The 9,968-nt window shown below is 50.1% G+C and overlaps 1 protein-coding gene across 3 annotated transcripts in view; it reads left to right on the top strand.

The window, feature by feature from the left end:
• Positions 1-2,029: 2,029 nt before the first annotated feature.
• NAV1 (neuron navigator 1) overlaps positions 2,030-9,968 on the top strand; it is a 239,226-nt gene continuing 231,287 nt past the window's right edge. For all 3 annotated transcript variants that reach the window (XM_054690020.1, XM_054690019.1, XM_037497617.2), the window contains exon 1: positions 2,030-2,076. The gene's annotated coding sequence lies outside the window, so the exon portion shown is untranslated. The remainder of the gene's footprint in view (positions 2,077-9,968) is intronic.

Raw genomic sequence — 9,968 nt, 5'->3', positions numbered from 1 at the left:
GTCATCACTGGGTTCAGAGGAAAACACTCACAAAGTTGGCGGTGGTGGGGCCACTTCTGGGATGGGCGGGGACCCAGCTCTGTCCATAGTCACTTCTGGCTTCTCTGCGGCTCTGTCCTATCCACCTTCTCTTTCAGGAGCCTTCATATCCTCTGCCGTGCACCCCACCCAGACTGGCTATTGTTATTTCCCGCCCCGTCCCCCGCCTGTCCAGATGCTTTTATGTTATGGAGGTTGTGCTGGGATGTTTGATGCTGGTTAGGGAGGCTTGGGAAGATCATCCACTCCTATATGGGAAATACTGATCCTAGAGAGTTAACCTGAACAAAATCAAGACTTTGGCCTTTTTCCCATCCTGGGTGCACCCAAGGAAAATCACCCCAACATTACCAGTGTGGGAGAGGGCTATGCTGCATGTCATCTAGGGTCAGTTTCTGATACCAGTGGTTTGCATGTCCACTGCTTGGTCATTGTTCCAGGCTCTGGAGCCTAGGAGGGCCTACAGAGCTCAGCCAACCCCACCCTCGAGAAAGGACAATGCTTCTTCTTAAAGGACCAGGCTCCCCTTTGCAGGCCTAGGAGACTGAAAAGAAAGAAAGGGTTCCAGTTAGCACATCATTCATTGAAGGGCACATTGGAAGCAAGTTTTTAGGGCTCTGAGATAAAAATAACAACTCACCTTTGTTGAGTAATGCTAGGCACTGCATGCCACCTATATTGTCTCATTTAATCCTCCCAACAATCCCATAAGAGAAACTACAATTATCCCACTTCACAAAGAAGCTGAGATGGTCAGAGGTTAAAGAATTTGTTCAAGGCTAGTAGTAGATCCAGGATTTGAAACCAGTTTGCCTGCCTTAAGAGCCACTTTTAGCTGTTACACACACAGGCCAAGGGGTTGACTCTGTTGTCCCTCTGAGGACTCCCCCCCCCCAAAAAAAAAAAAAAACCTGCTCCCTTCGTGGAAGGAAAGAATCCTTTTCCCTAACAGTTGGGAACTGCAGTGACACGGACAGTCCACTGTCTCGCATCTTCCCCTTGTGTCCACAGCCACTGTGTCCTGAATGGGGACTCGGCAGGACTAGGGCCGGGGTGGGGGCTTCCATTCTGACTCAGCTCCCCACTGGCCTCACTGGCTGAGTTCAGAGACCTCCCACGGAGTAGGCATTTTTGCTTACTATCCCTCAAACCTCTAACGCCCTGGAAATAAACTCGCTTTCATGATTGTTATCTGGAGCTGGGGAAGTCTCTGACCGAGTCTGCTGGGTCCTGGGCTACAGCCACTCCAGGGGCGTCCCTCTGCTGGGCACCCTGTCCCGGCTCAGACCCGGGTGCCGAGAGGAAGGGGGAGGGCCCGAGGGGGTGAGGGAGACGACGGATCCGTCCGTCCGCTGCCAGAGGACGGCCAGACGGCTGGCCTGGACCAGACGGCAGGCCACCCCAGGACGTGTGGTGGGGGAGGCGGGAGGGTCCGACCTGGAAGTGGCGGTGGCGGGCCCCTGGGCAAAGGAAAGGCTCAATTGTGCAAAGGCTTCCTGCCTGCCAGCTCTCGGCCGCTGCCCGCCACCAGCAGCCGCCTCTCGCGGCCGGGGAGGCGGGGCGGGAAGGCGAAGGCAGGAAAGGGTTACGGGAATAGCTTTCCAATGACAAAGTCTGGAAGGGACCCATGCCTCCGCCCCTCTGCGGGTTAAACTGGCACAGTGCAAAGGCGGAGCGCGAGGCGATCCCCAGCAGAGCCCCCCGCCCCCGGCGCCGGGCACCCTCCCCCGGCCCGCGCTGCAGGCGGGCGGCGTGTGCCTGGGGCAGCGGGTCGCGAGGCTCCGCCCCCGGCCCCCGGGGACGCACTTTGTTCGGGATGCCGCCTCCCGGCTCATTGTGGGGCCGGGCCGGGCGGCTGCCCTAGTGCGAGCCCGAGGCCGAGCGCGCAGGACGCCGAGACTCGCGCGAGCGGCCGACCCGGCCCGGGGGCCCCGGAGAAACTTTCTCGCGGCGCGGAGCGGGCGCGGGGCCCGGGGATGCGCGACTCTGCGCGGCGCGGGCGGCGCGGACCCCCAGCCCTGGAGGGCAGCCCAGCGGGTGAGTGGCCGCGGGGGGCGCGGCGAGGGCGGGGCGCGCCGCTCCGGGTCTGCCGCTGCCCGCGGCGCGGCGGGTCCTGCGGGGCCGAGACCCGCCCCAGGAGAGCGGCGCTCGGGCGCGGAGGCGGCGGGCGGGGCGCGGAGAGGCGCTGGAGCAGCAACGGAGGCGCGAGCGCGTCCCGGGGGGTGTGCCTCGACCTCCTCGGGGACTGCGCGCCTCGTCCCGGCGCTGACTCACTAGGGGACACCCGACTCCACCCTCGCCGAGCCTCAGTTTCCCCTCCAGTGAAATACCTGCGATTTAAAGTGCGTTGTAATTTTAAAGCAGACACCAAATGCTACGTTCTTTCCGACACACACACACACACACCCCGCTACTCACATCTCCCACCACGCACACACACGCACGCACACACACACCCGCTACTCACATCTCCCACCACACACACGCACGCACACACACACCCGCTACTCACATCTCCCACCCCAGCGGAGCGGGCAGAACAGCTGGGGCAGGTGACCTTGTGGACCCGTTCCAGAAAATGTTCTTTGGGTCCCCAGGATGCGCTGAGGAGCCCCCCGCCGCCCCTGTCCCCCAGGCTGTCTTTGGCGCCCGCCCAGAGAAAGCTTTCCCGGAGGACACGGAGGGAGAGAGGAGGGACGGGGTGAGCTGGGGGAGCTCACCTACAGACGCCAGGTTCTCGGGAGCTCGTGGTCCCTACAATCCTCACAACCGGTGGAAATTGGTCAAAGGTTAAAAAAACAACCAAGTCTACAGAGTTGAGAGAGGGGAGGCAGGATCAGTAGAGCACGTGAGTGATAGTGGGGGGCGTGTGTGCAGGGGTGACGTAGGCCATCAGAGAGGGTGCCTTGTCCCCCGCAGCCCAACACAGGAAAATCAGCTGGTGAGTCAATGGGACTTTGTTAGGACTGCCACGGGGCGCAGCTGGCGCCGGCTTAAGGGAAGCGCTGAATCCCCCCTTGATAACATGGTGTTTATCTGGCTTCCTGTTTCAATGATTGCAATACCATTGGCTCGTTCAAATTCAATGCTGAGAAGCCTGAGGCCTCCTTAGCGCTGCAAAAACAGAGGGGCTTGCCTGGGTTTTAATCTTGTGTCTCGTTCCCGCTGCAGATGTCCACTGAAACTCCCTTAGAACCGGCAATGGGACCACACAAAGAAAGAAGCCTCCCCAAGTAGGCGGGGCCCTCTCTCCAGGAGCCTTGGCTCCTTCTGGCCAAAAGTACATGTGACTCCCTTCTGCTTAGGAGTGCTTTTTGAACCTGCTGTAAATTTTGGTTGGAGTGTCTTGGGGGATTAAACTGGGGAGGAATACAAGAGGGAATAGCTGGGATTATGAATTTCCTCCCCTAAAATGACCTTTATAGTGGTAGGTGTTTTTCACCACTGGGAAGTTTTCAGTTTGTGGTTCTGTTATCAGTCTGTCACAAACTCTCTGGATGATCACAGAACAAATAATTCCTCACCTCTCTGTCCTGTTTTTCATTTCTGTAAAATGGAGCTGGGGAAATGTGCTACTGCTGGAAGGCTAGAAAAGGGTTTCAGCTCTGTGCTTCAGCCTCTGGGGTTCACTTTCTGAACTTCTCAGGTAGGGAAGGGGCAGCCCCTACTCTGAACTCCAGAAATTTACCTGGCTGTCCTTGGAGCAGGTCTGGCATTCTGCTTTGTGCTTTAGGCTTTTGGGTAATTGCATGTATGGCTTATCTCCCTGTGAATATCTTCCAACCAGATGCCATGTCTTAGCACCCACAATACCCAGTACGTAGTAGGCACTTTATAAATATTTGCTGAATTAATAAAATTAGAAAAATCTAAGTACCACCCAGAAGCTTCCCATCTAACTCATTTTACCCATTTATTCATTCTTTGCAAGTTGTTTTATTTAGATTCAGTATTCTTTTCCCTTCTCAAAACCTGATTGCTGATGAGGTTGATTTTCCCACAGGTAAGCAAACTTGAAGCTTTGGGACCTTCTCTGGGAGTTCCTTAGGAAGTCCTGGCCTGGGAAACTGGAAGACAAGAATGTTGTTTTTCCTTCTCTTGGCCTCCTCTGGCATACAGGCCATTCCGGTATCAGTTCAGCTTTGACCCAGTAGAGAAAAGAGGCCTAAAGCAGAAAAATCTCTTGTCCATCTTTTACAATTTGTCCTACTGTCATCTTTTTAAGTCCAGTGAAAGCCACTTCCCTCCTCTTATAAAGGTCTTTTGAATTCTTAAAAGGTTTGACCTTTAGAAAAACTAGAATAAAGTCAAAGGCTCTCTTCCCCTTCTGCCCCACCCTACCCTTCCTCCCCTAAAGGACAAGACTGTAGGGCAGCAGACAGGAGGGATGGGCACAGAGCCACCGCCTCGGGGCTGCAGAAACCATCCTAGAACAGGGGCTTCTGGCTAATAGCCCAGGGCTCACCCTTTTCAGACATCACCTCTGAGTACTCTGAGCCTTTCTCTGTGTCCCCTCCGTAGATCTCAGAGATATTACTTAGCTGTTGCCAAGAGAGAGGAAGCAGGCCAAGGAGGGCTTTCTGCGAGGGAACCATCTACCAGCTCTTAGAGTCTCTGGAACAAGGAGAACTGAGAAATGTGGCAACACTTGGCAAACACTTCATCTTTCTGGCCCCTCATCACAAAACAATAATTAAAAACACTTTTAGTTCCTTCTTCAACTTAAAAAAAAAAAAACTACAAAATTTTTAAGGGAAAAACACCCTCCTCAGTAAACGGTTTCCTGGGTTTAATCTGTTCCCCCAACCTCCTCGGAAGGCTGACTCAGGCCTTGTTTCCTCCATGGGGCCTGGGATTTTGCTTCCCCGCTTCCTGTGACTCTTGAGACGTGAAGGGAGGCAGGATGGCTGAGCTCTGGGCCACTCTGATCTGACTATGGACTTAATTGTGCTTCTTATGCACGTCCTGTGCAGTCAAACCACCACCCCAGCAGCTCTATTTCCTCTACTTTAATATGAGATGCTCTAATATGCATGCAAAATTAAAGGTGCTGATGCAAGCGCCCTGCCAAGGACCGTTAATAACAAAATGTTTCCACTTCAAAGGGCCAGGAGCTGGCTGGATGGCGGTCTTGTCCCTCCTTGTTCCTATGGCTCTCCTGAAGAGGGTTGTTTTTGAAATTCCCTTTTTGGATTGTTTGCTCCTGGTGTATGGGACACAACTAATTTTTGTGTGTTGATCTTGTACTCTGCAACTTTGCCATATTTGTTTACTATTAGTTTTTCTGCATATGGATTCTATGGGATCTTCTATAAGTCAGGATCATATCAGCTTCCATATCAACTCATATTGGAAGAAAGTTTTACTTCTTTTCCAATTTAGATGTCTTTTATTTCTTTTCCTTCATAATTCCTCTTGCAGGGCTCCCAGAATGCTATTCAGTAGCAGTGGTGCAAGCCGTCTTCCTGGTCTATTGGTGATCTTGGGAGGGAACAAAGTTTTCAGTCTATTTACACTGAATATGGTGTTTGCTGTAGGTTATCCATAAATGCCCTTTATCATGTTGAAGAAATTCCCTTCTATTCCCAGTTTTCTGAATGTTTTTATTGTGACTGTTGGATTTTCTTCCTTTTTAAAAATATATTTTATTTATTTATTTATTTATTTTTGCATAAAAGAATTGGGGTTTAGGCCAGAGTTGGGGGGTGAGAGGATTCATCAGAGACAGAGTGGGGAGCAAAACAGGCAGATTTAGTGAAATACACTGTGAGGGAGCAGTGGGCAAGACAAGAGAGGTCTGCTGTGCCAAGTGTGGGTTAGCACCTTGGCCAGGGGATCCAACCCATGCCATCACAGTGAAGGTGCTGAGACTTAACCCCTAGGGCGCCAAGGAGGCCCATGCCTGTTGGATTTTGTCAAATGCTTTTTTCTGCATCAAGTGAGATAATTATGTGTTTTGGTGCACTATCTCAATTTTTTTTAACGTTGAACTATCTTTGCATTCCTAGGAAAAACCTCTGAAAGTTTTGTTTTTTTTTAAAAATCTGCAGATTCATTTCACAATTGGAAATTTCAATTCTGGTGAGTGATACATAATATAAAATTAAGGCTTTAAGCACTTTTAGAAGTGCAGTTCAGAAGCATTAAATATATTCACATTGTTTTGTAACCATCATTACTATCCATCTCCAGAACTTTTCCAAAGTCGTCAGACTTTGCAAATTTGAAGTTTAGCTTCCCAAACTAAAACTTTGTACCCATTAAACTATAACTCCCCTTGCTCCAGTACCCCAACCCCTGGAGCCCACCATTCTTTCTATCTCTGTGAATTTGTGAAAACATAATTAACTAGAAAAGTCAAGACTTGAAGATGTTAGAGGACTTATTTCCAAAGGGAACATTCTAGAGGAATTTCTGTTTGTATTTTCTTGGCATAAAACTTCTAAACAACTGCCCTTGTCAGAGATGTCTGGTCAAATATCCAGAAGACTTCTGGTCATCACGAGGCTCAAAGGGCACCAAGACCAACCTCAAGACCAGCCTCAGCATGACCTTCATTTCCTCTCACTCAGCAGTTCTCCATCCTAGCTGCACATTAGAATCACAAGGGGAACTTTTAAAAATCACTGATTCCTGGGCCCACCCCAAGAGACTCAGCTTGTTTGGTTTAGAATGTAGCTCCAGTATCAAAATGTCTTTATTAAAAAGCTCCCTTGTGATTCTGATGCGGAGTGAGGGTTACAACCGCTCAATGGTTGAGCTGATTTACTCCCTGGAACCCTTGACTGCTCCCAGCTTTTAGTGACGCAATTCCTCCTCATCTGGACGGTAATAGTGACCCATTTACATCCCTCCCTGATTTTACAATCCATTTGTAAATAGAACAAATGCCAACTCCCATAGAATTCAACTTTCAAAGTTGGAAAGAACCTTAACTGTCTTGTAGCCTTTTTTTTTCTTCTTTTTCAGATATATCAGGTACCTCAAAAACAGTCCTACTAAGGGATCCTCCAGCTTGGAACCCCCATTGCTGGGGAACTCCCCCAAACACAGTGTGTTGAAGTCATCTCATTCCATGTATGGGAACTCTGTCTTCAGAGTCATGCTTGTGTTGATCTGTCATGGGTGTGATCTCCACCCATAGGTGAAAGACACCAAAAGGTAAATGGGCTTCACCAGAGGCAGCTGCACAGAAAGAGGGAGAAAAAGTAGGCAGAAAAAGTGCCATTGCCCTGCAGAGTGGTGGCCTTTCAATATATTTTTTTAAGATTTATTTTATTTATTTATGCATACAAGAACTGGGGTATAGGCCAGAGGTGCTGGGAGGGGGAGGTGAGCGAATTCACCAGAGACAGAGTGGGGAACAGGACAGACCGACTGAAATCCACTGCTGAGGGGAGCAGCGGGAGAGACAGGAGAGGTCTGCTGGGCCATGTGGGTCAGCTCCCTGGCTAGGGATTGAACTCATGCTGCAGTAGCTGGTAATAGCTTCCTAGTGCTGAGACTTAACCCCTGCACCACCCGGGAGGCCTCAGCCTTTCAATATTTAAAACTGAGACCTCGTGCTTACCCCGTCTTTCCTCTGATTTCCTTCATTGGATGTGCTCTCAAGTTTTTTTCTGGGAAGATGTATGATGCAATAGGAAGAATTTAGACCATGAAGTGAGCCAGACTTGGAGTCAAGGTTCAAATCCTGACTGTCTGTGAAGTCCTTAACACAAGATGAGTATTCAGCAAATACTAGCAGTTGGAGTCATAGTCTCCATCTTGACATCATTATTTCTGTCTGTGTGGAACCTCCTAGAGACTCAGTTTCTTCCCCAGGAAAAGTTGAATGAAAATGACTTACTCATAGGAATGTTTCTCATTTTGACTGATCTAACCTCCCTCCTCTCCTGCCCCCCAACCCAGTGATTTCCATGATCACCCCCGTCCCCATCATTCCAAGGACTGATTCCAAGGACTGAGTGAGCCTTGCCTAGTCCCTGGGACATGCAGTGTGTGAGCTCAGTAAATGCCAGATTCCCTCCTCACCCTCCATGATCCTAATCACGCTGTGAGCAAGCTACAGTTTATCTCGATTAGTGTGTGTTGTGTCCAGAACTCAGCATGGCATCGGCTAGGAGTTTCTGGCACAGATCACCCATAGGGCGGGGCACCCGTTGTCAATGAGGCAGAGCAGGTTTGTTTTTCAGTTTGTCGACTGCCCCTGCAAACCCGAGAGCTGGGATCAGGGCCGGGATGGCATAGAGAAGCAAGCGGGTCCGACTGCATCTGTAGTTTTGTCCTGTGGCTTGTTGAGTTGTTTCCTTCTGTTTCGATGTTGCCTAATTATTTTGGGACTCAAAGCATGGCATACAATAGGCCCTCAATACATGATTGCTCAAGTCAATTACCAGGGCCTCCTTTCCCAGTTCACTGGTGCAGATAATTGAGTTGACTGGGAAGGAGAAGCTAGGTTCCAGGCAGCGCTAAGATACCAACTGTTCTTTCCTGCCTTTTTTTTTGAACAAAGACAAGACAGCTGTTGAGACACCCGGTTAAGGATCCTCAGCCAGGACCCAAACCTGGCAGCTGCCTGCCCTGTCTCTCTTCCAGGGCAGCTCAGTATGGTCCCCTGACTCCCCTCCCCAAAACTTGCACAGGAGAACTCAATTGCACAGGACCCCCAAAACCACCATGTGCTGCATGCATGCTCCATCACCTCCTGGGCATGGCCAGCTTCAAGGAGGACTTTAAGGAGATGCCAGCAAAGCTGCCCCTCTTCGCTGGGAGGGACAGTGGAGCTGCAGAGTCAGGGCCTTCTCCTCCTCTTCAGGGGAGGACAGAGGGCTCCAGGACAGTCAGGCGCTTGGTGTTGAGAGTTGTCTTTCCCCCTCACAAGGGTTTTTGTATTTTTTCTTTTTTCAAAGACTTATTTTTATTTATGCATACAAGAACTGGGGTGTAGGCCAGAGGTGCAGGGGGTGGGGTGAGAGGATTCACCAGAGACAGAGTGGGGAGCAGAACAGGCAGACTGATGAAATACACTGCTGAGGGGAGCAGTGGGCGAGACAGGAGGGGTCTGCTGTGCCATGTGTGGGTAGCTCCCTGGCTGGGATCAGGATAGCGCTGGCCACCAGGGAGGCCCCTTATTTTGAGAAATCTTAAATCAGTAGAGAGAGTTAAAGATGAGTACAATGAATGTCTGGAGTCACTAATAATTAACAGTTTGCTGCATGTTCTTCTGTCTGTCTATCTCTATCATCCATTTCATTATCTCTGTCTGTCTATCATCTCCACATGCATATGTATAATAATGCTTTTTGAGCCATTTGAAGAGTTTGCTGACATTGTGACACTTAAGCCCTAAATGTGTCGCACGCTTTTCCTAAGAATAAGGACTTTCCCCTCTCCGACCACAGTTCCATAATCACGCCCACCATGGACTGAACAGGGTTACGTCATGAATGGGCCATATTTGAATTTCCCACTAGCTCCTCTAACACCCTTTAGAGAACACAGTGCACTTTCTGGCCCCACAGCCGTATTGGGGCCTGAACTGCAGATTTCTCTCCCTAAAAGTGGGAAATGGAGCCATGAGTCTTTAAATTAGGGCAGTTATGCATGGACACAAAGCACTTCAAATGTTTTATTTCTTCTAATCTTTACCATCACTCAGTGAGATACAATAGGTACTAGAATCCTCCCCACTTTACTGGTGAAAAGATTGGGGTTCAGGTAGCAGTCCCAATAGTATTATTACCGGACCATGCTATGTGCTGTAATTACAGAGAAATAAGAGCTTGTACTTACCAGAAAGCCTTCGACCTGCCACATTGCTTATCCCCTTCACCTTGTCTGAGGAGGCGCTGGCCATGCTAGACCAGACCCATTTGACAGATGGGAAGTGAGAGATTGAGACCTTGGAGGCTGGTACTAAAAAGTAT

This window comes from Talpa occidentalis, unplaced genomic scaffold (assembly GCF_014898055.3).
Source record: "Talpa occidentalis isolate TD23 unplaced genomic scaffold, MPIMG_talOcc4v2.1 talOcc4.8, whole genome shotgun sequence".
Taxonomy (NCBI): domain Eukaryota; kingdom Metazoa; phylum Chordata; class Mammalia; order Eulipotyphla; family Talpidae; genus Talpa; species Talpa occidentalis.
The sequence above is the reverse complement of the archived record's forward strand: the minus strand, read 5'-3'. Positions and strand labels throughout refer to the sequence as shown.